The sequence below is a fragment of the Mastigoproctus giganteus genome, chromosome 12 (genome assembly GCF_048544385.1).
Source record: "Mastigoproctus giganteus isolate SK-2022 chromosome 12, ASM4854438v1, whole genome shotgun sequence".
Classification (NCBI taxonomy): domain Eukaryota; kingdom Metazoa; phylum Arthropoda; class Arachnida; order Uropygi; family Thelyphonidae; genus Mastigoproctus; species Mastigoproctus giganteus.
Window position 1 is genome coordinate 23956496 of NC_143586.1, and position 24221 is coordinate 23980716.

The 24221-nt window shown below is 35.7% G+C and overlaps 1 protein-coding gene across 2 annotated transcripts in view; it reads right to left on the reverse strand.

Annotated features, from left to right (window-relative positions):
* LOC150076788 (protein singed-like) overlaps positions 1 to 18601 on the reverse strand; it is a 60631-nt gene extending 42030 nt beyond the window's left edge. Inside the window, exon 1 of one of the 2 annotated variants that reach the window (XM_090386245.1) lies at positions 18510 to 18601. The gene's annotated coding sequence lies outside the window, so the exon portion shown is untranslated. Of the gene's footprint in view, positions 1 to 13020; positions 13045 to 18509 lie in introns of those variants that run through there. The other variant, XM_090386246.1, reaches the window with a different exon arrangement.
* Positions 18602 to 24221: the final 5620 nt, after the last annotated feature.

Consider the following 24221-nt stretch of genomic DNA (forward strand, 5'->3'; position numbering starts at 1 on the left):
CAATCATGGAGGATTTCTTCGTCTTATTAGTAATCCAATAGTAGAAAGTAGGGGTATTATGCCTCACGTTTTTATTAAAGTATCTGTGAGATTCACTAACGGAGTGGGCCTCGTGGCCTTGCGTTAATTCTGCGTACCAATTCAACCCAAAAGTGTTGAACTTAGTTGAACTCTACTCTTTGTGCTAGCAACTGCAACATTCCGATATTTTCGTGTCAAACCGCATATTCATAATCCTTGGTTTGTGATGTGGAGCGTTGACGTTGTCTCGAACATTGCTATAGGTGCAGCATTGATGGTTTCATACACTACGACCAGCGGTTCTAATTCACACCCAGGGCTGGACGAAGCTACTTTTACTCCACGGGCAAAAAGGCGCCCCTTTACTAAAGATATGTATATATTTTTTTCATGATTTGTAAAATTTGGCGCCCCTTAAAGAATGGCGGGTACGGGCCCTGCTAGCCCATACCTTAATCAGGCACTGTCCATACCACTAGAAACATCCCAGAGACCGTACCACTCGCTTCCAGCGTGTGCCTACTACCTGGATATTTCGTAGTCACAATTTCTTGTAATTAGAGGATGTTCAGCGACTTTTGATAGGATAGTGTATTTGTCAATATGTTAGTATTCGTTAGAGTCATGAAATACTACCATGAACTGTAATCTATCACTAGAGGGAGCTTAGATCTTAGAATCCTTTAGAAAGAAATGCACAAGCTTTTCTTTCGGGTTTAAAACAAACTAGATATATTACCAGTTACAGTGCAACTAGTTTGGACTGACGAGACAAAAGCAAAGTTTTGTATTTAGCGATCACGTGGACTCGAAATAAAAGCACTGACTTGTTTCAAATAGAAAGTTGAAATTCCAGCTGTAATTCTGGAAATTCTCAGGGTTCATCTACGCAGTTAGATCTGGCAGAACCAATGCCCATCGTCTTTACACCCTTTGGAAACCGAATAACCTCGTACCAGCTGTACCTTGTTTCCGTCCATACACACACCGCCATAGAACTCACAACAAGAATAGAAAAATACACCGGAAATGGCTAGAGTTTCAATTTTGTTTGTTCGGTATTTTTTATTTTATTTTATTTTTTAAATAGGGATTTCATAGTTTCAGGAGTACCGGAGTTTTGGTCCAGTGAAAGCAAGTGAACCGCGAATAGTTCCTACTCTTCCACGTCATGGTGCTGCGAAAAGCCTCATCTCCCACGAGGTAACATCAGATACCCTCCCTATCCCTCCTACTGTTAGGGAAGGTTGAACGAAATAACAAAAACTCGTGTCTTTTAGCTAGCATTGTTTTTGGATATTTTCCAATGGTACACAATTTCAGTAACGCGAAGATTGCTTTAGACTATATTTTTTTTCACTGGCAGGGATCAGGCCAGTTGCCATTGACTTTCGCAGTTAATTTATTCGCATGGATAAATTGAAAAATCCGGCCATTAACTAATGACAAAATCTTTCTCTATGTTATAATTAGGACCTACCAGCTTATTTAATTAAAAGAAATGTTTTTCTTTTGATTTCAAGCACGAGCGGTATTAGAACTTATAGTACTTAGTATCGTGCGTAGGTTGAAGGTTGGAAAGATGAAAAAAGATGCTTCTTGTTGACATTAGACTTGAATTTCTGTAGATTGTAATTTTCAAGAAATGCGTGTGATGGGAGATTGTTCCAGATAACGGATGCTGAAGGAATAAATGAGGAAGAAGAAAAGTTGGTTCTGTGAGTTTGAAGTTATACAGTAAAAGGATGCTGACTGGCTGCGGCAATTAGAAAATCCAACTCAGAAGAACGGTTTCCATGGAAGTATCTATAGAAAAGACATACACCAGAAACAAAAAGTCTATGAAACAAAGAGAGGAAAGACTTACTTTGTTAGAGAAAGTTCATTAATTAAATTAACTGCTCTCTTTTGAATGGAGTCTAGAAGCCTGAAAGAGGTTTTGGGGGTACTGCCCCAGATGTGCGAACAATATTCAATAGTAAGGCGAATTTGAGGTTTGTACAGAGTGAACAGCTGTTTGGAAGAAAAGTAACGCCGAGAAGGAAAGAGAAAACTTAGTTTTTTAGGCTTGTGCCAAAAGAGATTAGAAGTCAGTGTAATCCCCAAGAGAGATATATATGACCTTGTCTAGAAATCTGAGTGTCATCGAAGATAAGCATTGTAGCAGAACAATTCTTTTTGTGAGATATAAGACATGATGAATTTTAGAAGGATTGAAATCAACTAAATAATCTTTACCCTACTGAAGAATTTAAAGAATTGGTAGTGATATTCGAGAATTTGAAGCTGTTTGTGCAAGGCAAGGTTTCTCAAACTGGAAGATGGAATGCAATGTGCAGATGTAGTTAAGAATATTTTAACAGTATTTTAAAGCCATTTGTAAAACTAAAATTGAAATAATATCATTCCCAAATACAAACAAAACATCCTAACGAGTTCCATTAAAAAGGCGTTCGGTCTTCTGTGATGTTGGTATTATTTGAAATAAGGAGAGAATTATGGGACGTTTATTAATTACAGATTCGGTTGTTTATTCTGTTGTATTCTGTAATGATGCTTAAGTCATGAAAGAAACTTTGCTCATAACGATATATTTTATTAATTTTTACTGTTTCAGCTTGAGTAGGCAGGATGAATTAGCCAAAATAATGCAGCGTCGTTCCACAATATTTAAAAATAGATAACGTACATTATTCATTAGCATGATGTATGTTATCTATTTATCATTTTGTAGAATACCATCATAATACGGTAGAGATTGCAACAGAGATGTTGTTGTTAATGATTTTAGGAGCATCGGCAACTAAGACCATATTTCTCCGTATATACTGACTGAAAATTGAGTGTGTTCTGTAGTCGATTTTCTGTTTTCTGGACGAAAAACCGGAGTTTCCGGGAGAAAAAATCATGCTACTCTTGCCTGAGATCGACTAATTCAACCACGTTGTGAAAAAGGCTCATAAAAATTCCTCACGTCATCGACGAGACTAGAACTCAGGTATTATCCACACGGTGTGGGTCGGACGGCGATTCTACCAACTGTGTTATCCACGAGGGCGCAACAGAGATGAAATCAAAACAAAACGAAATCTTTCTAAAGGTAACACAATATCAAAAGGACACTTAAAAGATGCAACCGAAATAATGTATTCCTATTTTTGTCAATACTACTTTTGTTTCTGTCTCTCTATCCAAACGCCTGCTGATGTTCTGAGCTAATCATTATGCCCATCATTCACACTAATCATTATGCCCATCACTAATGGTTTGTTGTTCCGAATGTAAAGTTATTCAAACGGTAAGACAGTGGCTAGCCATCAGTATTTAGCAATAAAAAATTAATTTTCAGTTTTGAAAAACTAATTTTGTAGGTCTGAACAAAAATCAAAATTGTTTTACTTCCAAGTTGTATTGTTGTACTATTTTCTTTGCTTACAATAGGTATTGTAATGCATTTCATTCATTCATTTAAAGGATGGGTGTAGCAGAAAGCCATAATATCACTATTACTGTACAGGTTCCAGTGTTACGAAATGGTTTTTCATTATGCTCCTACAAAGGGGAAGGAGGGAGGACTTTTGACTGTCCCTATTCCCAAACATATGTCCACTGAGAATACCTACCAACGATAATTGGTAGCTCGTTAAAATCCGTATTTTTTTAAAGGTCCTGCAGGTTGTAAATTTAATGACTAAAAAGAGGCCATGTCCGGGATTTCCAATTAAAAAGAAATTAATGCAACATAATCTTATTTCGTTGTATAGTACAGTCAGTAAAAATTGTAATTCAGCAGTGTTTAAGTTTTCGTTTACATTTTAAATTCATCTCTTTTTTTAAATTAATAATCACGTCAGTCTGAAGTCTTTTGCTAAGTACAACTCAAAACTTTTTAGAGCTACCGCAGGACAATGCCTGTACACAATTTTACGTCTATGCATGCAGAGACATACTACTTTATTTTTCCTACCATTTAGTATGGCAGGACAAATAAAGATATGCGTTGTCAAGGGATTGCTACAAAAGTAGTGCATAATTACAGCTGGGAGAGTCCATAATGAGATCTTGCCCTGTACACCAAACTTTCTCGATGCAGTACTGATTACCAAACAGCACTTAATTTCAGATATCGTAACTTATATTAGGGAACAAAATGCTAATTAGCCTTTCTTCTGCAATTATAAAAGAAAAGGAACAGTGATAAGACACTGACACACATCATAAAAGAAAAAAAAAAGTTGATAAGACGTTCTATGTCGAATTATAGCTAAAAATTAAAATTTAAGATATATAAATAAGCGATAATAAAGAGGTGTGGCCTGGCACAGTTTTCGTTATTCATAACAGATATTAATTTTTTTTTCTGTAAATGTCTTAAGATGTGTTCATTATTTTACAGCATGAAATTTCAATCTTTTCTGAGTCAAAAATGAATTCGTATTTGCTTTATTGTTATAGCCCTGCCTGCAGCGCCCTCTAACCAAACTTCAGAAGTGTACTTGAGATCATAAACAATAAAATTAATGTCATTTATAAATGTTGACAACTTAAAAAGTGCCACATTTCAGTTATTAACGCTAATTACGGTTTAACAAAGACAACGAAAAGTTATAAGGATATAATCAAAGGATGTAAGTAGCAAAAAGGAAAATTAATATTTTAATAGGCTTTAATGTTAATTACCCTCATAAATCCGTGAACTGCCTCAGTAATTCATAGGAAACCTAGCTCAAAGGAAATACAAAACTGTTACCAAAACCGGGAGAGAAACTGGTTTACGATTGATGTAAACCTACTTCCACTAGGAAATGACTTTTTTCGTTTGAATTACGTTTATCATTACTATAGCTGAGGAGCATCGCCGTGTGAAAGCCCTTTTATCAATACTTCCTCCCCTTCTGAATGAATAGATAACCAGAAATAGTCAGAAGCAAAGGAAACAGCTATAAAATAAGGATGAGGGACTAACATTATACTCAAGATGAGGAATGGATTAAAATCATGAAGAACATATGAAAGTTGCGATTGCTACACCTTATATATTTTACACCTGGAAAGAAAAAAATGTTTGTGAAGAGCTTTAGTAATCTCTCACAGCCAATGACCTAATTTTGTAAATCTGTCCACCCATCCACAAGAAAGGAAATGCATCATGAGGGATAATCTATTATGGCAATTTACAAAGGAGGTCAGGAGAAGTCTAACAAGGAAAAACTGACACGAAATGGGAAGAATGGGACATCGTTAGGCCTTGAAATCAAATAGAGTTCGTTATGGCTCGCGTACACATCTCCACAAGGATCCAGTGAATTGCCACTATCATTTTCTGCTCTAACTCTCTCTCTCTCCGTCTAGCGGGAAATGTTTTATTAAGGGGTGGTTGTTATGGGAAATGTTCATATTAGAAAGGGTTTAACTATTTTACCGCTAAGGTCTGCCAAACCATTATACTAAAGGACACGCTGATATAGCAAATAGGTTATCGTATTCTGTCTACTTATTTACAAGACGCTAGCCTCTTTCCTCATGGCTGTAGAAAAATTACTAAGATCATGCAATCATGTAGGCTAGGCCCTACTTAGCGATAAATTTAGCTAATGAAGGACCATATTAAGACCAGTTAATGTGTGACAACGAACAGAACGAGAATAAAGAGAAAACTCTCTTGGGAAATTCCAAGTTACACTTCAGATATGGTCCCCATGTTCAGTATGTTTAAAATCCAGTCTGAAATCTACTTTGTAGATGAGGCGTTAGTACATCTTGTTTATAAATTGCTCGCATTCTAGGGCCAGTTTGCCCTCTTCGTGGAATAAATAATCCAAATTTCTGTGAGAAATCCCAAGAGACCCTTGACTGAAATCAGAAAAGTTTGAATAATTTTAATTCGGTCACAGTATCATGAAAAGTCCAAAAAGTTCCAGGCTTCGAGATTACATTCAAACTAAGGCCTTACAATATGAAGAGAATTAAAATAGGATTTTAATTAATATAATATTTTCATAGGTATGAAGTATTTAAAAGCTTTCTTTTTTATTTTTCTGTTCTCTAGTAACTATGCTTCAGGATTGAACTACATAAAGTATTTGTATTAAAGATAGAACTGTTTTAAAATATCATAAAAGCTTATCAAATAAACAAACAATCTTAATAGATCGATATTTATTAGAACTTCACAACTTTAAATCATAATATAAAATTAGAACGTTTGTTATATATAAACACAAAAAAAAAAAAAAACCTCATTAAAGCACTACATTTTTAAAAATTTGCATTACAGACATTTTGTCTATACAGTAATATGATCAATAAATTAAATTTCACAATAAATACCCGTTTTATAAATACTATAAATAATCTACTTACGGTTGTGCAAGTGGATTATTTACAGAATTGCTGTCTTTCCCAACACCGAATTGAATTAAGACCTGAGTTCGAATCCCATTCATTAATGACGCGAGGAATTTTTAGGCGTCATTTTTTACAACTTGGCTGGATTAGTCGATCTCAGGCGAGAGAAAAATTCGAGTTTCCGAGAGAAACTATCGGGAACTCGAATTTTCTGTTCAGCAAAACAGCAAATCGACCACAGCACATACGCAATTTACAGAGATACTAAATATGGGAATATATGGGCTAAGTTTCTGCTGCGCCTAAAACCCTACTACAACTTAAATCTGACACTTTGCATTCCAGAGTTCTTTAAAATATGGTACATTAAAAAAAAAAAAGCAACATTTAAAAATCCAGAAATATTAAGAAAGGAATCCGGCACTCGTATCAGCCATCACATCTTGCCAGCCGTAAAAATAGTTTAAGCTGCATAGACTCTTCCAAAGTATGGATACGTTTTTACGAAGCATACTTTTAATGAAATATGGACAAACTATCCCACTTACCAAGGCATAAGGCATACTTTATTTCAATGTTTGAGATTATATGTATTGAAGTACATATTAATTATAAAAAGAATGTATACTCATAGCTAAATCTTGGGTAAAATCTAATTGCAATTATTCTGATTGTGGGGTTTTGGGTGCATCAGCAACTAAGGCAACGTTGCGCCTTATATATCACGTCTGTAAATTGCTTGTTTTCTGTGGTCGATCTGATATTTGCTGGACGAAAATCCGAGTTTCTTGGAGAAAAAAACATTTTATCCTCCCCTGAGACCGACTAACTCTGCCACGTTGTAAAAAAGGCCGATAAAAATTCCTTTCGTCATCCCAGGGACTCGAACTCAGGTCTTTTCCCCCCGTATAGGGAGGACGATATTTATACCAACTATGCTACCCACGAGAGCTGGAAGAGGAAATGAAATTTATAAAATACGTTAGGGAGACAAGGTATAAAAGTTGGGGAACTTCTTGCTAGACAATGCAATGGTCTTAATTCTCACAAATATATGCTCTCAAAATATTTGCACTCACAAATAGAGAAAACTTGACTTTGCAACGAGCTTGCCCTTGTATTGCATTGCATCGTAAAAAGGATAATCGACCATGTGTTTAAAATGACACTGCTATGACAGCCTGTTTCAGGACTATCTGGTCTCTCATCAGATAGTTGGTTACCTGTAGTGCATACAGACAAAGCAGTTATAAAGGAGTTGTTCGATCTGAGCTTCCATGAGGTATACGGTATATCTTTTTTGTCTGAACGTTGTCATTAGACTACCTGATACCTGACGAGTGACCGGTCAGCCGTGACACAGCCTGTCATAGCAGCCTCGTCTTAAAAAAAAAAAAAAAAAAATTGTCGTAAACTTTTGGCAAGACGTATTGTACTACTTGCCACATATGCCAAGTAGTACAATACAGGGCAACTCGTTACAAAGTTTTTCCCACTATGAATTAAGACCATTACATTATCAATGCAGTTCGAATACTGCTGGCCGCAAAAGCAGATGATAGGACAAGTAGTGCTGTAAACATCTCAATTTCTATGAGGTCATATAGTTTTAGCTATATTACAGCTTTGAATTTCTCTCTTTTAGTGCCATTTCTTATTCAGTAAATTTTGTAACTCATCACGAACTGTTCTTGAAAATTACAGCTGTGTAGTGTCATGTGCGTAAGCTAAGGCGTCATTTTTGGACAGCTGAGGGCAAACAGAGATTGAAAATGTCCATTGTGGGCACAGCCGGAAAAAGGTATGCTTAATTAAATCTTTGGTTAATCTCTCTCTCTTCCAAAAACAGAACTTGCTAACACGCAGACGCAATAGATTTAATTTTATTCAACCAAAGTTTCTCCCACCCCCTTATAATAACTCGTATAGAAGTCAAGATCGCTTGGCTTCCCACTCCGCTCTAACGCTATGGTAGAGAAGACTTAATAAGTGACTTTTACCACTTTGAACTTTTTTCTCTGCTATAGTATAATGGCGGTGAAAACGAAACTTCGCAATCCTTGTTATTTAGTACGAGAAATTGACTGACCTCCCCATTACATTATTAAAGACATTAGTAAAAAGATTGAGGTAATCTCTTACTTTTTAATATTATTAAAGACAAAATGTTATTTTTCTCATTCTCCATTCCGAAAGATCCACCCTACTCCTTAATGTCCCTTTAATTGACTAGATACTATTTTAATATGTGAACGACGTATCACTTGCTTATGATAGCAAATTAGATGTCATTCACATTGAAGTATTATCATCTGACTAAATAGTACGTATTATTTTTGTCAAGAAATACTTGAAAATATTCAAAATGCACGATCCCAATTACTTGAATGCATTATCTTTATCCATAGGCAGCCATGAAATGTATAATTTCACTACTTATTGAAATAATAATATAATAATTATAATACTTAACGATTTCATTGAGCATTTGAGCAGCTAAGGAAAGCGGCAGAACACTGTTTATCTCTGATAGCAGTAAAAAGGCAAATAGCTGACTAATTACTTATGCGCAATGTATTATGAAATAATAATAAAAATTATTATAAAAGTGAATACTAAAATAATAAAATACTTACAACAAGAAAGTGAAAAAATATCTGAAAAAAAATCTCTAAATCGCAATTACGTATATACTCCCATCATGCCGTTCGCATGCAGAAAAAAAATGTATACTGTATTTATTACTCTGTGGTTATTAATTTAGAGAATGTGGTTATCGGCTTTCTAGTTATTTAAATTTTGCTGTAACTTAACAAATTTGACTTATTTTATATCAGTGAAGATTTGTATACTGATTTGGTTGAAATTAGGTAAGTTTAATTAGAGATTATTGCTTTAAAATTTTAAATATTGCGATGTGGCTAGTTTATATAGAGATTTACAATAGTTCATGCACTAAAAATGTCAACGATTTCGCATTGTGCATAAAAAATAAATATGCATATTGTACATACGTAAAAATAAATATGCACATTGTACGTATATAAAAAATAAATATGCACATTGTATACACTTAAAAAATAAATATGCAACTATCAGAAAAACAGATATCCTACCTACGGATTTCAGACCTCTGTTTTCTTCGATTCTTATGGTGTCCACCCAGTTATCACTCTTCGAAAAGTGGGGCTTGTAGGTTATCGTGTAAGATACTTATATGTTTGAAGAAGGGTGGGTTCAAGAAACTAACAGAGCAAGACTAAACCGATCATAATAATACTACAACACTGCTATTTATTAGAAAGAGGAACTATCCCTAGTGGAAGTTGGGAGTTCGCTCTTGGACATACAGATAAAAACGCATGGTGCACGCCATTGTTATTCTTGTTCGAAACCTTTTTACTCCCTTGTAAAAAAGGTAACTGGGATGGTTGAAAGGATACAAATAAAAGCAACGACTCAGCCGTCCATGATATTTTTTTCACGTACCACATAGAGGTCCAATGGTCAATGCTACATATTACACAGAAGCTGCTGCTAACGACCGTGTTTCCTTAGGAGGAGGGGCTAATCTTTGTGGGGGTAACTCGTAATAGTTTATTACAATGCCTAAGTAATCCTAGGTAAATAGGATTTAGAGATGATCAGCTACCGTCTTCATACGTTTTCTTTATGCTAAGATTGGATTTTCTACACATGAGAGAAAATATTCTCGTTCTACACGAAAAGAAAATTGAGATCAGTCGATTCTCAAGAAAAATTCTACGATCTTCATGCAAAAGAAAGAAAATTAATATTCGACCTACCTTTTAACGAAAATTTCCTCGTTTTTATAACAGGAAGAAAAGCTCTTTCGCACGATGTTAGTGCAAAACTTAATAAGTAAAATTTCTTTACAACAGTGTATGTCTGAGTCTATAATGACAAATGACCTATAGGACAAGTTAATGGATAATAACTACAATTGCCCTGCTTCTGTCGTTCCATAAAGGAGTAGCCCAGATTGTCAGCTTAATATCCAAACTATTGTCTTTCCTCTTCCATATTTAGGCTTCTTGGCCTACTTGCATGGATCAGCAATGGCTGTTATCAAACATCGACTTTGTTAGTAAACAAGGCTAATGACGTACATTGTTAATTGTCTTAAAAGTCTCTTCGTATCCCATAAAAGTAAAAAAAAAAAAAAAAAAGAAAGAAAGAAGTAAGGTTTCTAGTTTCCTCGTGCAAGTAACTGAATATGAAAATCGCATAATGCTTGCAATTATCAAAAAGGCAAAGCAGGCAAGAAGAAGAAGAAGAAAAGAAAATAACAGATGATAAATTAAATTTTACAACAAATACATTGAAAATTCAATGCATTTATTACTCGTTGGAGTTCATTGACAGAAATTAATTTGGAAGGTCAGTTTACGACCGCTAATACAAAAAAAAAGTATTAATTGGTAAATTTGGTCAGCATACATATAAGCAGATTTCTTAATAATTTGTTTTTTCGACAAAAAAATTAATTTTTTTAATTTGTTTAAATTTGGTATATTTTATTTTAATTTTGTCACTGAAGTTGTTGTAGGGTTTCAGGCGCATCAGCGACTAAAGCCATATTGCGCCGTATACCGTCTGAAAATTGCTTGTGTTCTGTGGTAGATTTTCTGTTTGGACGAAAAACCTGAGTTTCTGGGAGAAAAATTCATGGTACCCTCACCTGAAACCGATTACCTCAGCAACATGGTGAAAAAGACCTATAAAAGTTCTTCACGCCATCAACGGGATTCAAACTCAGGCCTTTTTCACCCCGTGTGGGGAGGACAGCGATTCTATCAACTGTGCTACCCATGTGGGGCGCCAATAACTTAAAAAAGATTTTGAAGTGTGGTATACACCTCAAATCATCTTATATTACATGTGTAACTAGACCGGTAGAACAGTGGAAACCTCTAACAAGTCTGTTTAAAAGAAGAGGTTAAAAGTGGGGGGAAAAAAGCGCCATATGAGCGTTTTCAGAGTTACAAAATTGAGAAAGTACAAGCGATCACCAGTGAGTGACCTTGTATATTATGGACATTCATATTAATAAGACATTCATCCATAATGTTATATTATGGATGAATGTCTTATTATACAGCATAGGCGATTTCAATTTGCTCTTTATTGATTGACGAAAGTGGAAAAGAAACTCACCATAGGGGACATGAATTTTTAAACCAACAAGTTGATTATGATTTGCATCAACATGTCATCACCCATGGAATGAAGTCATAGGGTTAACAGTAGATAAACATTAGCAGGGAGTGATCACGAAGTACTTAGCTGGAAGATCAAGACGAGGATGCAGTTGCTAAAGCGAAAGGTAAAGCATGGAATTTAATTTTAGGAAAGGGAACTCTGTCAGTTTAAGATGGTACGTGGTCTTTTCTTAACTGGGTAGGGAGGAAAAATACTTTAGAATTATGGAATATCTTTAACGTAATAGACCTCGTACCATAAGAAAATAATGCACGAGGAGGAAGACAAGATGGATGAATACAGACCTGGACAGTTTAAAAGAGTAAAGAAAAAGTGGCATGGGAAAGTTACAGACCAATGAAAAGAACTGAACCATATGACAGCTGCAAGTTTATTTGCAATGGAACCACAGGAAATGTTAAGCTAGCAAAGGTTGAGTATACGAAATCGTTGGCTAAGAGAAAAAAAGAGGACGTGTAAGAATGGCCAAGGTTTATGAAATTAGAGATACTGGACTTAGAAAACATTGTTTATTATAAAAACTTTCGAACTTGGAGAAGTTCCAATGTAGCCAATAGATAAAAGCGATTCTAAGAGCGAAGTGGATAACTACTGAGTGGCCAGTCCGAATTTAGTGGTAGGGAAAATCACGAAGGCAGTCATCCAGGGCGCAATACAGGGGCATTTAGATAGCAATTCTGAAGGCCACGCATCACGATTTTGCGAAGGGAAAATCATTTTTAACTAACCTGGAGATTAATAGCTGGCAGTGAATTAATGTATTTACTGCTCGCTATTAATGATGTCACATTCAAGTTTACTGTCCTCTTTTGCATATTGGTTAGTTCCATAGCGATAATTATGGTAGTTTGGTACTATTGTAATTCTCCTGGAGATTATGAAAAGAATACAACAAATGAAGACCCACTTTCATTTGGGTCACGTGGACCAATGGGTCGTAAGATAGGATGCTTTTCCCCATCGTGTCAAAATTGAGTTTTCTTACTTTGTTTTAATAAAAAGGTAACCCCTTTTTGTAATTTTATTTAAAAGTAATATGTTATTTTGATTTGTATATTTAAATTTATATATTTTTTATATTTTTAACTGAATAGATAATTTAAGTTTAAATTATTTTAAAAAATAAATTTACGCTTCTGAAATTATAAATTACATAGAAGAAGACAAAAGATGAATCGATAAAATTTTTCTACATTTTGTAAGAAACAATATAATAATTTTTCTGGACGTTTTTAATTTAAAAAAAGTATCGTATTTGTCGGCTTATAAGATGCTGCGGCGTAGAAGATGCACCCTAATTTTGGATCGGTAATTATTAGAAAAAAAATTATTGTTAATACAATGGAAATTTAAAATTCAATAAAAATAAAACTCAAACACTAATAAAGAAAGGTATAGGATTATTACTCTATTATTCAACTTCAGATTCATTACTGACTTGATCATCATTATCCTCAACTTCATAATCATCATTATCATCATCCTCTTTACTAGTATCACTGTCACTCCCATACAGTAAATGATCTTCGGTGCCATCCATTGCATTACTTATACTACATTTTTTAAAGGACTTGACCACATTTCAGTCTTAACATCAATGCCATGATGTTAAGTTAAAATCATGCCATGACTTCAGCACCCATTCACACACTTGTGCTATTGATGGACGTTTCATCCTTCCCGCAGGAGTTGTACCATCATTCCCCTCCATCATCCATTTATTCAATTGTTCCCGCATGTTATTCTTGAATGGCTTATTGATGCTGACGTCAAAGCCAACGGAATTTCATCCATATTCCCGATTTGGATAAGTTCATTTTCGTTTGTTTTGTCGCTTCGGTTTTGCGCATGTGCTGTATTGCCACTTTCGGCTTCTAAGATGCAGGGTGATTTTTTAAGGTAAGAAAAAAAAGTGCGTCTTATAAGTCGACAAATACGGTAATTCTTCTAATTTATACGCCCATCATGTAAAGTAAAATTGTTATTTCAAACAAAAGCTGAAAAAGTACAGCACAGTTTACGTGCTTCTAAAATATTTCTCCAAAAAAAACCTCTTATTTTTATTTTATTAAATATGCAAATAAATGAAAGCCACTAATCGAAAAAGAATTCCTTTGTACTGACCCCAAATAATAAATTTCCACCCGAAGAACTGAACATTGTTTTTCAGAAAAGCCACTCCTTCACTATTGCGACTTCGGAAACAACACCACTAACACAATTGAATATTATGAGTAATATTTGCTCATCTGTGATGTTCAAGTGAGCATTTCAAGTTATTCTTATCGCGTGTGCATTGGTTGAGGCAACTGTTAGCCAACAGAAATGCATAAAAAATAAAAGCTTCCACAAATGTTTAGAAATGAAAGGGAAAGTCATGCAAAGTTCCTCTTCGTTGATGCTGGCTTGTAAACAATTTTCTAAAAAGATAAACTTCACAACGAAGTGTAATCACGATGGAGAGGAATGCAACTGGCTATTTATAACAGTTCGATTTATACACAACTACAAATGTTGCATACGTATATGAGAATGCATTTAAGTCGTAATTAATACAATAGAATGGCGTTTCATATTCTTTCATACCAAAGTATAATAATATACATCTCTAACACTTGTATATGACAATTGTTGTTGTTTTGTGGTAGGGTTTAGGAGCATCAGCGACAAAGGCCATGTTGCTTCGTGTATAATGTCTGTAAATTGCGCGTTCTGTAATCGATTTTCTGTTTGCTGGATGAAAAACCCGATGTTTCTGGAGAAAAAACCATGCTACCCTCGACTAAGACCAACTAACTCAGCCACGTTGTGAAAAAGGCCCATTAAAATTCCTCACGTTTCGACGGGACTCGAACTCAGGGCTTTCTCACCTGGTGTGGGGGGAGGACAGCAATTCTACCAACTGTGTTATCTGCAAGGACTGTATACAACAACAGGATTAGGATCTTGATTATCTAAGGTGAATAGGACCGAGACCGGTTCGGTTAACGGAAAATTCGGATAAGAGAAACTCACTTTTTTATAGGGGCTTGGGATTCATTTACTGTATAATATTTATTGTTACATAACCATAATAAAAATTACTCAATAAGCGATTACTCATTTTAAAATCACTCTGTAAACAAATTTCTAAATTAATAGGAACCATGGTTAATAGGAGCTCAGGCAATGAAGGTCGTGCTGTGCTATTACTATAATATGCATTTAAATGAAGTGAATGAATAGTAAATTTTATTAGTAATATTCGCTGCATTTATATGCAGAAAAAAACTAAATTTTATTAGTAATATTCGCTGCATTTTTATGCAGAAAAAAAACTAAATAGCTGTTGCTGTTATTGGTTTTAGCAGCATCGGCAACTAAGGCCATGTTGCTCCGTGTAATTGTCTGTAAACTTCTTGTGTTCTGAGGTCGATTTTCTGTTTGCTGGACAAAAACCCCGAGTTTCCGGAAGAAAAAAACCATGCTACCCTCTCCTGAGACTGACTAACTCAGCAACATTGTGAAAAAGGCCTATAAAAATTCCTCCCTTCATCGACTGGATTCGAACTCAGGTCTTTTCCACCCGGTATCGGGAGAACAGCATCCTACAAACTGTGCTACCCACGAGGGCCTAAACAGTTGAGTTGCATTGTTTAGAATATTTGCTAGATGCATTGAGACCATGAGCCATCGGTATACGAGTGTGTTTGTGAATTCTATGGTCTGTGTGTCTGATTTTCTATATGAAAAGGTCCACGTATTTGAAATTGAAATACATGAAACCTTCACCCGAAATTGACAAATTCATAAATGTTTTCCCGGGATTCGATCCTCATTTTCTGCACTGTAAGAACATCAAGGGCGACAAGGCTATCTCATGAACTTTGCAAGCAAAACACCAGTTGCAAAATAATGTCCACCATTTTGGAAACAGCTGCTCTTATAGAATTTTCCACTAGAGGGCATCAAGGATCATAAACTTCTAAGATTTATTCTGTGGCAGTGAAGTTGTTGCTGTAAGTTTAATAAATAAATATATGCAGTTCAAACTATATATATATTTTTTTTATGTTCTCTGCAGTTTTTAATCGAAATATCGATTCTAACCTTAGTTTGACTCTATAAACACGTACTCGTGTTCTACTTGCTAAAGTAAATAATACGTACTGATCTTACAATATTTTGGACATATTGTCCTATTTATGCCCATTGGAGAAATAATTGTAGAATTTGTTCAGCCATCCAAATAGCATGCTTCACTGTGCATTGTAGGAGAGGAAAGTAATTAACAGTGGTTAAGAGGTATTAGCAAGATTACTCGTTCTACAAAACGTTTCGGTGTCATCAAATTTGTTGTCATAATTTTAATTAACCTCTTTTTTTATCAATTTGTTATTGGTAAAAATAAATAATCCACACAATGACTGCCAATAACAGTAGTTTCTGATAAGAATCTTACGGTAAAAAATTAAATGCCCTCATAGGTTCGATAACCGCCAGGGAAAGTTTAGATCCACTAAAAAGCATTGGCTTTTCACCTCCAAGAGACGGCCAATTTGTTCAGCCTCATAATTTCATAGTTCACAGAGTTTTATAATGAACCATAATTTAGCAAACTTGGAATCTTAATTTCTCGTGCACCAGAACTATGAAAACAGTAAACTTAACAATACAGTTTTTTTTGCAAAAAAACATTAACAATAATTTTTTTTTTTTGTTTTTCAGTATACGTATAAATAAAATTTACTTATTTATTATTAATAAAGAAGCTTATTACATGAGTTAGTGTTCTTCCAGGAAGTCCTTGAGATGGAAAGTCTTTATTGTGTTTTAAAGCTAGTTTGTCTGCTTGCGTGATGAAAAAAAAAAAAAAAAAAAAAAAAACGAAGAATTTGTCCTCCCACCTAAAAATAAAAATTCTACACCTAGCTGGGACAACTAACTCCGTACCACTTGTAAACATCCTCGAATGACAATATATCAACCCTAAACTTTTCAAACTGATAAAGAATTTCCAATTAAGTATGTCACAGCAGAATTTCATCACGTGATGAAAGGGAGTCATGAATTGGAATTTGTGTAGTTATGTTACGAGAAGGTGGCAGATGCACTGGGAAAATGAGTTGGACCACCGACATGGAATTTGGTAGAAAGATCCCTAAGAATAAGTCCTGAAATTTTGAAAAGGATAAAATCTACTGTTCTAAATTTATAGTGTTTCTGGAGCCATGGAATGAATTAAGATATAAAACCTCTCCACGGACCTACAACATTCACTGAAAATTTGGTGTCGATCGGACTTTCTCTTCGAATAATGTCTGAATCTGAAACTTCACACAGGTTTCCTTTGGAGAGAGTTAGGGGATGGCGGCGACTATAAAATCCGGACTGATCCTTAAACCCTCTCAGGGACAAACATATGTTGAAAATTTGATGTCGAACCTGCATAACCGAGTACGTCCCAAACGTCCAAAACGTAGTTTCATTTATAACTCGAAATTACTATAAATAATCCGAGATTTTATTAGGGAGGAGGAGGGGGGAAGAAATAAATACGAATTTCTGTTGATTCAGTTAGAATGAAATTTTGAATGGCTCGGCAGATCTTTTGTGAAATATATTTTCGTGAAATATAAAATTTCACGAAAATCGGGCTACTAGGAGTATAACTGTTACATGCTGACGGACAAATAAACATGGTGAAAACACTAAGGCACTTTTACACAATTCCAAACACATCTAAAAAATTGTTTTAGCTAAAACTAACCGAACTTTTAAGTTTATCAAATAGATCATAGTTCTTTAAAAGTTTCTGACAAAAGGGCAATATTCTTAAAACTGATTCTGCATCGAGAATGTTTGGAGTTATACTTTACTGAGACATAAATTGGAAATGGTTTCTTGCACATTTATGTAATTGAAAAGAGGATAAAGAAATTAAAAAAAGTTTTTTTCCCCTTTTTACAAAGAAACATATGTTCGCTTAAAGTCCAACCAAAAGTTCATTAAGAGAGTCTTGAACAAAGTTTTCAACCCATAATCTGCTGTCTGACACTTGTATTTTATATGTTTACATACACTGAAGGAAACTAAAACAATTACGAAAATTAAATTAAGAAAGTAAAATGTCATTATTTGTAATTAACTTAAAGAGTTAAAACCACTAATTTTAGGCCCTCATGGGCAGCACAGTTAGTAGGACTGCCGTCCTCCCCACCACTGGGTGGAAAACACCTGAGTTACAGTCCCATGGATAACGGGAGGAATTTTTATGGGCCTTTTTCACAAAGTGGCAGTGTTAGTCGGTCTCAGGCGAGAGTAGCATGGTTTTTCCTCCCGAATTTTTCGTTCACCAAACAATTTACAGGCAATATACACGGAGAAAAATGGCCTTGGTGCTCCTAAACTCCTACTACAACAACAACCATTGTTTTTAAATAAAAATCGCCTATTCCAAGTTCATTTTGGGGATCCAAGAATCCAGCAGCCAAAAGGCAAAAAGACAGCAGTATAACGAAGTTAAGAGCATAATTCAACCCCCTTATTACAATATTTAACCCAAGTTATTCATGAATTTAAAAATTTCAACAAGGCTGTCCTTTCTATTTGACACTAATTAATCAAATTTTTATCTTAGTAATTGTGAATGATTTTAACACACTAATTGTAATTCCTAGTTAAATTTCAATTAAATAATTGCTAACTTTGGGGACAGATATCGCAACTGATGATTTCTCTAATAAAAAATATCGATCCTCTAAGCTTTTTAATGTAATACCTGTAAAGATAACGTAACTCGAGATTTTTCAGCCTTTATCTTTGGCATTGATATTATCATTACTTGGCATTGACATTATCAGCATCAAATGTTATCTTTTAGTTCCGATCGGTATAAATAATATAAGAGCACTCACCTTAAGCTTCCACGCCCTCTAGTAACCGAACAGAGAAGATAAGCGAGGGTATATTTAACACTGTTCTCCGAACAGGTTCAAAGTCGTCTGACAGAAACTAACGTTGTCTGCTGCTAGTAAAGCACGCGGAATAAAAAGTAACGAATGTGCATGTGACCAGCCTTGGCGAATCAGGAAGTCGCTGATCGCATCGTTGCACCAAAATATTAGCGACTTTAAAGAACAGGATGTTTACAGTACTCCATAACCAGAGGCGAAAAACAGATAAATTAGTTACCTTGTTTCCTTATTTAAAATTTTCGGTGATTGTGGCAGTGACAACTTATCATCTCCACTCTATTTACATCAACAGAGCGCCACCCAAAATAATCGGTCTGTTATGATGAGTACATAAAGTAAACGGTATTTTATAACTGATAATTTAATTCCTCTCTCTTTCTATGTTGTGTGCCTGTTTTTTTTACTTATTTACTGGATTTTAAGGTATTTATTTGTTCTTGCATTCATCTATTTTCCGTTATTGTTTTATTACCTGTATATTTTGTCTCATTTAGTGTCTAAGGTTTTTATACGATTTTTTTTTTTTTTTTTTTATTATTCTGAGTGGATAAGGAGGCGATTATTCCATTGTATAAGGCCATGGTTAGGCCGCACCTTAAGTACTGTATACAGTTCTGGAGGTGTCACTTTAGGAAGGATGTAGATCTGCTGGAACAGGTGCAGGGAAGGGCAACCAGATTGGTGAAGGGAACAAAAGGATGCTCTTATCTATAAAGGCTTCAGTTTTGTAAATTGCAGCGTCTTGAGACCAGGCACCTGACGGGAAATCTGATTGAGGTGTTTAAAGCCTTGACTGTATTGAGTAACTTGAACGTTAATGGTATTCTTCCCCTTGCTGAGACTACACACATGAGGGGGCATAAATTCAAGTTTGGTTGCAGGATAGATGTGCAGTGAAAGTTTACTTTCAGCCAGCTGGTGGTTAATTGTTGAAACAGGCTTCCATCTGTTGCTGTTGTGGAAGTGGATGGGTTGAATAAATTCAAGGGAGAATTAGACAAATTCTTAGAGGGTACGGGCAGATGATTTTTTTTTTTTTTCTTTTTGGCTGTTGCTATATAAGCTTACTTTCTTGCATCATTTGCCTTTACTTCTACTACTATATCCAGAAAAGCAAGTTTCTACACTTCAATTATAGTATATGTCAGTAGGTGACAAAAGAAAGAAAAAAATAAAATAAAATAAAATGATACTTTTAGTAATGACCACTCTTATACCACGTGAATATAAAGATAGTTTATTGAGCAATTAAACTAAATTGCTATACATTAAGGTGACATTTAGGGAACCTTAATGTATAGCAATTTAGTCATCATCAGACTATAGATTGCGAATGTTTTGATCCCTACTGTGCATTCCCGAATGCAATAAAATAAAATTAATAAAACGTAGTTGCTACCACAATAATCGAATCACCACTACAGAGGACAAATGCAAAAACAACATGTTGTACTCCAACATAAAGTAACTTACCAAAAATCCTGGTTGATCCTCCCCACATCCTCATTCCTGTTGCAGGAAATTGTGACTACGAAATATGCAGATACTTTAGCATATACAAGTGATGATTGGTTGGCTTGAAACTCATTTGAAACTGTATACTTTGTCATACATTGATGTTTTGTGCAATTCTGTGTCCTACATTGTGGCAATTTTATGGAGGCAACCATTACACCTTCAAACACGACAAAGCTCTGTATTACAAAGCAAGGATTGTGAATACATATTTTGAAATGAATAACATCGGAATATTTCAGTGGCCAGCACAGAGATTGACATCAACCCAAGGGAACAGCTTTGGCATGAAGTGATACCCAGAATTAGGCAAAGCCAAATTGGTCCTCTTTGTAAGTGGATATCATGAATGCTTTAAAGAAAGAGTATAGCACATATCACCAGTCCTGCTAGAATTAGTAGAAGTCTTGCGCCACACATTGGGGCAGACACTGTTTCCACATCAGTCCACGATTTCCAGTCTATAAGGAGTGGGATGAAGTCATCCATAATGTGGAACTCATACTTGCTGCCCATCCAAGTTGCCTAAAGAGATTTTTGTCATACATTTGATGCTGATAATAAACTTCTCAGAATCTTTCGGCATGCAACATACCCCGCCTATCTTCTCTTTACCACAAGCCATCTTGTTTAGGTTAGCTGTGAATCCTCCAAAACAACTAAAGCTATGAGACATAAGTACCAGTGCTGTTCAATAAAGAACGATCATAATTTTTTTTCACAAATTACCTATGTTAATCATCCATATTTTGATGATTCTTTTCCAAGTAGTCCCCATTTGATGAAATGAACTTAATCCAACGTTTCTGCCATTTTTCAAAAACATGGTGGAAGCTATTTTTTGATATGCGTTTGAGAATCGCCTCAGATGTCTTTACAACTTCTTCTGAGGACTGGAAACGTTTTTCCCACAGCTCCTTCTTTAACATTGGAAATAAAAAAAAAAAGTCGCAGGGTGCAAGGTTAACGCTTCTTGATTAGACCGGGGTTCGAGTCCGTCACCACCAAATACGGAGGATGCGGAAAGGTCAGGGAATGACCACCGCATATACTGGAGCAATATGGCCTTAGTTGCTAATGCTCCTAAAAAAATCAAATAACATAACAATAGCAAGGTTAAGGCTGTTGGAAGGATGAGGAACACAATTGACATTAATGCTGGTTAAGTACTCTATGACAGTATGAGCAGAATGAGACCTTGCATTGTTGTGATGCAGCATCCACCCACCTGCGAGCAGTTGTGGTCATTTGCGACAAATGTGATCCGGCAAAATGTGCAGTAAAGTTCTGTAGTAAGGTTTCGTAACTGGTCATCCATTCCTTGAATGACAAAAAAGAGATGACCATAACCTTTCCTGCACTGCAGAAGCCACAGCTTTTGCTTTTTTTCGGTGTTGGCGATGACACAGACTTCCAAATAGTACTTTGCTACTTACTCTCTGGGTTGAGACAATAAAGCCGTGTGTCATTTGCCGTTATCACCTTGTGCAGAACCTCGCCATCTTCAGATTTCTGAAGATGGTGAGGTTTCCCACCATCATCCTCCATGCGAACTTGTGGTTACTCAGATGTGAGTAGTCTTGGAACCCAGCGTGAAAAAACACGTGTCATATTTAAATTGTCATGGAGATTACCGTGCGTGCTTTCCTACTGATCTCAACATCTCTGTCAGTTGCCTTACTGTTATACGACGATCTTCTCTCACGATTACAGAAGCAGTGCTTATGATTTCTGTGGTGACAGCAGTGGTTGCAGCTCCAGGACCACCGATTTTTGTGATTGGATCACGTCCATCTTTAAACATTCTAAACTACCTGCGAGCTGTGTTATATGGAAGCGTAGATTCACCATAAACCTCATAACATTTTATACGGTTCAGCTAATGTTTTCTTGAGACAGAAAAAAAAATTGGGAGCAGCATACTGTTCCTCGCCTGCCACGTAGGCGAAACAGATCGGGCATAAACTTGAACGACTTAACTGCGCAGTTGCTATGTTTTTTTTTGTTAGTTTTTGGCACATCGGTTTCTGTGACCATATTGCACCTCCCAAGGCTTTAGAATTTTGTACTCTGATCCAAGCCCGAGGCGGGATTCGAACCTGCAACCTTTGGGTTCCTAGGCAGGCATTTTACCAACCCGGCTAGCCCGGTCGGCCAGTTGCTATGTAATGCAGCTTGGTTTGGTGTTAAATTCGGCAGCTCAACTAGAAATAGCAGGCAGTACGGTTGTTCATGAATAATTATGATAATTCTTTATTGAACAGCCCTCGTATATCATTTCTGTAATTGAAGTTTTCTTCGGTTGGTTTATTGTTTTGCTGGACAAAATATCCGAACTTTCTGGGAAAAAAAGAATAAAAATTCATCGCTTCGTTGATGGGATTTGAACTGATGGCTTTTCTATGCTGTGTAGGAGGAACGATTGAGCCCTTGTACTACCGAAAGAGTATGTGATGCAACTAATATTGCGTCACATGGACTCAATCTAACGCTGAGAAGCATGACTCTCCCTTTCCCACAACCTTTTCTATCTCTCCGTGAACACGCTGTAGTCACCACATTGAAATTCTTCATTCCCTATTTGTAAATAGTACCAAGTTTCCTTTAATTCCACAATATAAGCATTAATTGACTTAATTAAAAATTCAGATTTGCTTAATTTTTTACAATACCCATGGCATTACTATATAGCATTAAATTTTGTAATTTTGACTTTTTACAAACCTGATGCATCCTTCATAGCTATTTAAACAAGTGTTTATTTATTTTTTTTTTTTTCTTGGTATGTGACTTGATTTTCGTGGTGGTGGTTTTCGCACTTTTTTCAATATATTTTTTTTTTTGTTTTTTTTTTCATAAGGTAATTACCGGTTGGACATAAGTACTCACAGGTAAGGAACAAATTAGATTTTAGCCCATATCCCTTACCTGCGTCATTCCTGTAATTCTCCTGCCCCCCCCCCCCTTCCACGAATTAGTGGGTTCTCCTCAATGACATTACCAAAAATCTTTACATCTCACCTGATAAAATGAATGCCGTCTTTATAAAGCAAATTTCTTCTAGGACTTCCTCTATTCCCGCATAGTACACAACTATTTCTGTTGTTTTTGCTATCAGGAACTTTTGTGGGTTAGCCATGAGCACCTATGTTGATTAGCTGTGGTAAATACCATACTGATTGTAACAACATGAACTAGCCATAGTGTCGCTGGGTAAATGGAGAGAATCAGGTCACAGTTAAATATCTCAGCGGTTGTGGATATTTTGGAGGCAAGAACACATTGTTTTGTGTTAGTATTATTACTTCTGGGTTTCGAATGGCACGTTTCAGACTTTATTATGAGGTTTCTAGTTCACCTTTGCATATCCGCCGCGAGTACTCACTATGAGATCTCATTCATTTTATTTGTGATTGTTCGTGTATCTAGTTCCAGTCTTGAAGATTTCAAGGGGATCTGAATAGTGTTCGGACAATGGGGCAGTCAGCGTATAAATTTGTGCTAAAAAAAGAACACCTGAATCTCATGACAGTTTTAAAGGATTACCAGTGAAACAAAGAAGAAAAAAGACTGAAGGTAAAGACTGACGTTAAAGAAGAAAAAGACTGACATTTCCTTTTCCATAAGTGATGTGTGTGTGTTTTTTTTTTCTTTCAAATCTAGAAGTTTGAATGCTATATTTTGACATTGTCGAGTTACGCGAGTTTTTATTAAGGGTTTAGAAAACCGATTTTAATCAAAACTAGCGTACAACCAGTGAGAAATATACGAACGAATATATTGCGTGGCAAATATATTCTAATATAATAGTAGAATTTTTTATGAGCATCCGAGACTAAGGCCATATTGCTCCATATACACTGCCCTACCATTAATATCCTGACACCACTCCATGGATGGGGAAATAGGTCCTATACATGCAGCACGTCACAGAACCAGCTATAAATATGCACACTGAGCTTTGAACAGACAATTGCAAAAGTGGGCATGCAAGATGACACGTTAAACAGAATTGATCACCTCAACAAATGCTAGGCGCCGATTAACATGGTGTAAGGTCGCGCGAATCTTGGACTGTAGAGCAGTGGAAAACAGTCCTATGGACAGACAAGTTGAGGTTAGCACTCTACCAGTCTG